We start from the raw sequence: 6,092 nt of genomic DNA, 5'->3' as shown, positions 1-6,092 counted from the left end.
GCCTGATCTCCTTTAGCATACGCCGAGGCGGTCACACGTGCCCTTATGGCCTAACTTGTCGGAGTCCCCACTGTACCGCCAACAGTCACTGGTGGGGCAGGGGCGCCGGCAAGTGGTAAGCAACCCCGGACATGAGACTTATTCTGGGGTCAGCCTAAAATGAGGGTATTTTCCGGTCGGCTTGTCCGACCCCGGGCAAAAATAGACATGCAACATTTTATTATAAATTTTTAAGTCAACAATTCAGGATTTATTCAAGAGTTTTCTTCATATTCCTCGTTTTAGTATCTCTGCTGTACATATTTCTTACATATTTTTCTCGTAGCTTAATTTCTAGAACTAGCACTTGAACACAGAATTCTAGGGGCGTCTCTAACCTACCCTAACCTTGTAACACTGCAACGAGATCGGAAATCCTTCCAAACACGTGGTTGATGGCCGGCTTGGAAGTTTTCGTGCCCATTTGGTGCGGGTCTTGCATCTCACTCACCCATCTCACTCCTGCACACACACGTGACGTCGGGTGCGTGTGTTTCCTTGCCTTGCGGCGCAGATCTTCTCGCCGCTGGTCCTGGGCCGGGAGATCTACACCGTCCTTGTCCTCGTCCTGCTGCTACTGCTCCTGCCGGGCCAGCGTCAAACGACCGCTGGTTTGTCCTGTTCTTGTTGTTGATGCTGTACTCCTCGTTGCTCCTCGATAGGTCCTTTGTCGCCACTCGCCTGGGCCAGCGTCATAACGACCGCTGCCTCTGCTCACTTTTGTTCGTCCGTGTCAATCGACCACTCGCAAAACACTGACTCCCAGTTTGTGTCCAGCTTCTTGTCGTGGCGCCGTTTTTCTAGAAACTTCTATGATCTTATCTTCCCCTCGCTCGCTCTTGAGCGGGCCCCTGGCGTATGCCAGTTATCGGGGGTTGATTTCGCTGGCGTGCGAATACCCGTGTACGTCGCGATCCTATTGTCCACTCCCTCACTCCTTTGGCTGGAGTTGGCGCGTGCCAGTTTTTCGTGGTGAGTTCTCGCGCTTTGTGTGTGTGTGTGAGGTGAGCTTTGGCTCGCTAGCGGTGGGTGTTCCGCTTGACTATCGTGTGTGGGTGTTCGGGCCTAATCTTAACCTACGATTAATAATAAACTTATCTACTAATACGATTAATACTAAACTTATCTACTAATACTTCTATTTGTGAGGAGCCGTATGGATCCTTACATAGTATAAGACAATATTTCAAAAAACACCGAGGCTATGATTTGTTTCATATTATTTTTTCACCAATTGTCCGATCGTTCCTATGGTAGCTATATGATACTGTCGTCCAGTTTTGATAAAATTAAATCCGAAATTCAGAACTAATTAAAAATTGTTATTTCCAAGCGTAGGTGGTTTTATGTTAAAAAACACCAAAGATATATATTTTTTTAAAGTTTTTTTTCCGATTATTCCTATGGGAGCTATTAGATATAGTTGTTCGATCCGGCTGGTTCCAACTTATATACTACTTGCAAAAGAAAGAAGAAAGTTTGGGAAAGTTTCAGCCCGATAGCTTTAAAACTGAGAAATGGACGGTCAGACGACTGCGGTGAACGATCTGGGGACAACACCGGATGCACGCGTAAGCGGGAATCCGGCCGGTGAAGCCCAATCCGGCCCATGCAAGCGCTGAGTGGTCACGAGGCGCAGCGTCAACAAAGCGGCTGTCGAAAAGTGCGGCATCAGCATCTTTGCCGAACGATGGAGTGGTCGCAGTTTCATTTTGAATTGTATTTTAGTTTCTAAACAGAGCTCAAGCTGCCCTAACGGGTTACCAATAAACTCTGCCGTGGAAAGTTCCGCGATTCCGAATTCAAAAAAGGAACTTATGAAAAATAGCCCGTTCAGTCGTTTAAAAAATTATAAACGCAATCGTTTTGTCTATTCTATAGTTCTGAAATTATAAGCGCCGCAGTTCTAGCATCGTTGAACACACAGGCCCAAGCCCTTGAGCAGAAGTTCAAAGAGTTCGAGGGTAGAATAGGTGTTATCTCTCTGACAAATACAGAGGTCAAGGCCTATGAGGCCATTAGTATCGACAAGTGCGAAAGAGCCTTTAGACATTATGAAGTCCATTCCCGAATTCGACGGGAAGTAGGAGAGTTATGTCTCTTGGAGACAAGCGGCTAACGCTGCATATACCGTCTTTAAGCCCTTTAATTGCAGTTCCAGACACTACCAGGCAGTAGCAATTATAAGGAACAAAGTACGGGGCAATGCAGATGCGGTGTTAGCCTCCTTTTACACCGTTTTGAATTTTGAAGCCGTTTACGTACGCCGACAAAACACCGGTACGTGTAATCCAGCAAGAATTAGATACCATAAGGCAGGGAGAACTTTCTCTAAATAAGTATTATGATGAGATAGAGAAGAATCTAACGCTTCTTACTAATAAAACATTAATGTCACACGAATGTCAATCGATAGGTATTGACTTATACAGATTTCAGTTAAAATTTTTTTCTAGCATGAAAATTGTGGGCGGTACAGGCTTTGGTGGTTTGTGGGCGTTAGGGTGGACGTGGCAAACTTTTTTGGACCATTCGATAGGTATTGACGAGACTAATACATTTTAGTTAAAATTTTTTATGTAGCACGAAAATTGTAGGCGCCAGAGGTTTGGGCGGTTTGTGGGCATTAAAGTGGGCGTGGCATATTCGCGTACCAAACTAGCGCTGTGTACAGGTCTACGGAATCTAAATCTGAAATCCCAATTCTCTACCTTTGATAGTTTCCGTGATATCCGCGTTCATATTTGCGATTACTTGAAGTTTGTGGGCGGTTTGTGGGCGGTAAAGTGGGCGTTGCAAACTTTTTTTGGGTCAATCGATAGGTATTGATGAGAAGAATACATTTCAGATAATATTTTTATTCTAGCATTAAAACTGTATGAGCCACAGTTTTGGGCGGTTTGTGGGCGTTAGAGTGGGTGTGGCACGCTGCTTAAACAAATCTCAATAGCCTAGCTCTTATAGTTTCCGAGATCTCAGCATTCATCCGGACGGACAGAAAGACGGACATGGCTAGATCAACTCGGCTAGTGATCCTGATCAAGAATATATACTTTATGGGGCCGGAAACGCTTCCTTCTGCCTGTTACATACTTTCCGACGAATCTAGTATACCCTTTTACTCTACGAGTAACGGGTATAAAAATACGAATTTCAGGTTGCTTTATTCTTGTTAACAATTCATTAGCGAAAGAGAGTACAGCAGGCGAGACGATAGTGCATTTAATGTCGAGATCAGAATTCGAACTGATTTTACAAAGGCACAGCCAGCCGAATGCTGGGCCCAAGAATGCAAGTACACACAAAACGAGGGAGCTAGATGGAAAGAGCTACCTTTCGCGATGCAATTAATATAAGAGATCGAATTAAGACGTTAATTAGCTGCTGCGGCTGCGTGACCCGACATACTCCCCCCGTTGGAAGCCTGGGTTTCAACATCATCCTTATGGGGTAGCAGACACAGCTTGTTTACTGCTCGCTTTGTCACTCCTGATGCTGTCTTCAGAACGGCAACTCGAGCAACCCCATCTCCACCGAACAGAAGCTCGATCACTCTTGCGAGGGGCCACTTCATTGGAGGCAACTTTTCGTCCTTGACCAGAACTAAGTCATCGACAACCAGGCCAGGTTTGGGGTGCGCTACTGCAGTAATGTTAAGTATTCTTCCTTCCATCAGGACCAAAAGATCTGCTGCAAGTAAGCCACGCGTTGCCATCCAAGCGATTGAAGCTAAGACTGGTCACATCCGGCTCGACGATAGAGGAAGGCGGACCACCATTCAAAAAATGCGCTGGGGTTAATACATCCAGATCAGCGGGGTTTTCTGAAATCGAGACTAATATCCGAGAATTAACAACCGCCGAAATGTGACACACCTGGGTCCGCAACTCCTCAAAGGCTAAAACAGCAGTGGCAACAGCGCGGTAGAAATGATGCTCAGCGATCTTCATAGCCGCTTCCCAAAGACCGCCAAAGTGTGGCGACCTAGGAGGAATGAAACACCAATCAATAGCCTCCGCTAGGCAAAAGTCCAAACGTAGCATTTTACTGGAGGCTTTCTTCGCACCTCTGACTCGTAGAGAAATGGCCCGCAAAAGTCAATGCCAGCGACTTCGAATGCATGTGATCCATCAAGTCGTTCCTTTGGAAGACCCGCCATTATATGCTCCACTACTCGAGGCTTCATTCGAAAGCATCTAATACATTTGTTTACCGCCTTCATCACCGTCTTCCTCCCCCAATAGGCCAATATTGGGATCGAATTATGCCGAGTAGTGCCCGTGGCCCAGTGTGCAGAATTGCGTTCATGAAAGTGAGTAAAAATGGCAATAGTGGTAATATAATTGGATGACGCCCATTAAAATCCAGAGAAGAATTCCTTAGCCGTCCATCCACTCTAAGAAGCCCAAATTGGTCAATGAATGGCGAAAGAGATGCGAGCGAGCTAGAGGAGTGCACCATTCCCTTTGACTGCAATGATTTGATGTCATCCCGTAAAGGTGAGCGCTGGACAAGACGAAGCTACAGCAGAGTACCGCCTTGAAGGTCAGACACCGTGAGCGTAGGGCGCCGGATGCGATTACTAAACTTATAGACGTATCCAAAAATTCTTTGAAGGGCCGCAAAGGAATTGGCAAATTTTGAACTGACCACTATGTCTTCGTATGGAGATTTTGTTAGTAGAATCCTCCGGCAAATCTCAAGCGTTGGCTTTTCAGCAGTGATTGGGGTAGGCTAGTCAGCTTTGGGGCCACAGAGGAATTTTGGTCCGTGTGCCCAGAGAGGAGACTTGTTGAGCTCAGCAGGAAAAGCACCTCGGGAGTGAATGTCAGCTGGATATAAAGAAGTTGGAACATATCGCCACTCCACTGACTCAGTTAGCTCTTGAATGGCAGCTACTCGATTCGCTACAAAAATATTGAATCTGGACGGCTCGTCTCGGATCCATGAAAGCGCAACAGCAGAGTCGCTCCAGCAGTAAAACTGTCCATCAAATGCACCCGTCCCAGCCACTTCTGCGATGAGCCTAGACAGGAGTTCCGCCCCACAGTTCCAGCTTGGGCAAAGTGAGTGTTTTCAAAGGGGCTACCCTTGACTTTGAGCAAAGTAATTGAGATCGGCCGTTGCAAACGATGTAGACACAGGCACCATATGGTTCTATGCTGGCATCACAAAATCCATGAATTTCACTCTTAGAGTTTGGAGAATGAACCAGCCGAGGAAATGACGCATGCCTAATCTGCCCAAAACTCGAACATATAGCACTCCATCCCGTATTCTGTGACTCAGGAAGGCTTTCATCCCAGGATAACTTCTCCTTGCACAGTTGTTGAAGGAAAATTTTCGATTTTGTGATCACAGGTCCAACCAACCCGAGAGGATCGTAAAATCGCGCTATTGCAGCCAGGACAGATCGTCTGCAGGGGCTTGATGCTGACTGTAAGACCGAAAAGGAAAACAATAGTTGGTCAGAAACTGGATCCCAAGCGAGACCTAAGGTTTTTGCAAAATCAGTGCCATCATCAAACTTCAAATAGGACTCCTTATCCTTGTCTGCAACTCCATCCAAAACAGCTGACACATTTGAGCACAACTTTCTAAGCTTAAATTTTCCCTTGGCTAGAAGTTTTGATGCCTGATCCATAATGATGACTGCCTCTTCCTTGGACTGGGCTCCAGATATTAAATCATCCACATAAAAATCGCAACGAATGACCTCAGCCCCAAGCGGAAGCGCTGATGCTGGCTTCGTGCCATAAGTAACGGTGTCTAGCTTAAACACCCGCACTTGGCCCTGGGGGGAATCCCTCCACAAAATGCATTGCAAATGGCTGTCCTCAGGCTGAACCCTAACACAACGGTACATTTTGCAAATGTCTCCTGTGACTGCTACTGGGTGAGAACGAAACCGAAGAAGAATCTGGAACAGCTTAGGCTGAATAACAGGGCCTGCCATAAGAACATCGTTGAGAGAGTAGCCTGAGGAACTGGCCGCCGATCCATCAAAAACTACGCGAAGCTTTGTAGTGGAGCTATCTTCCATTATGACGCAA

Source organism: Drosophila subpulchrella, unplaced genomic scaffold, assembly GCF_014743375.2.
Source record: "Drosophila subpulchrella strain 33 F10 #4 breed RU33 unplaced genomic scaffold, RU_Dsub_v1.1 Primary Assembly Seq38, whole genome shotgun sequence".
In the NCBI taxonomy this organism is placed as follows: Eukaryota; Metazoa; Arthropoda; class Insecta; order Diptera; family Drosophilidae; genus Drosophila; species Drosophila subpulchrella.
Note: the sequence above shows the minus strand (reverse complement) of the source record.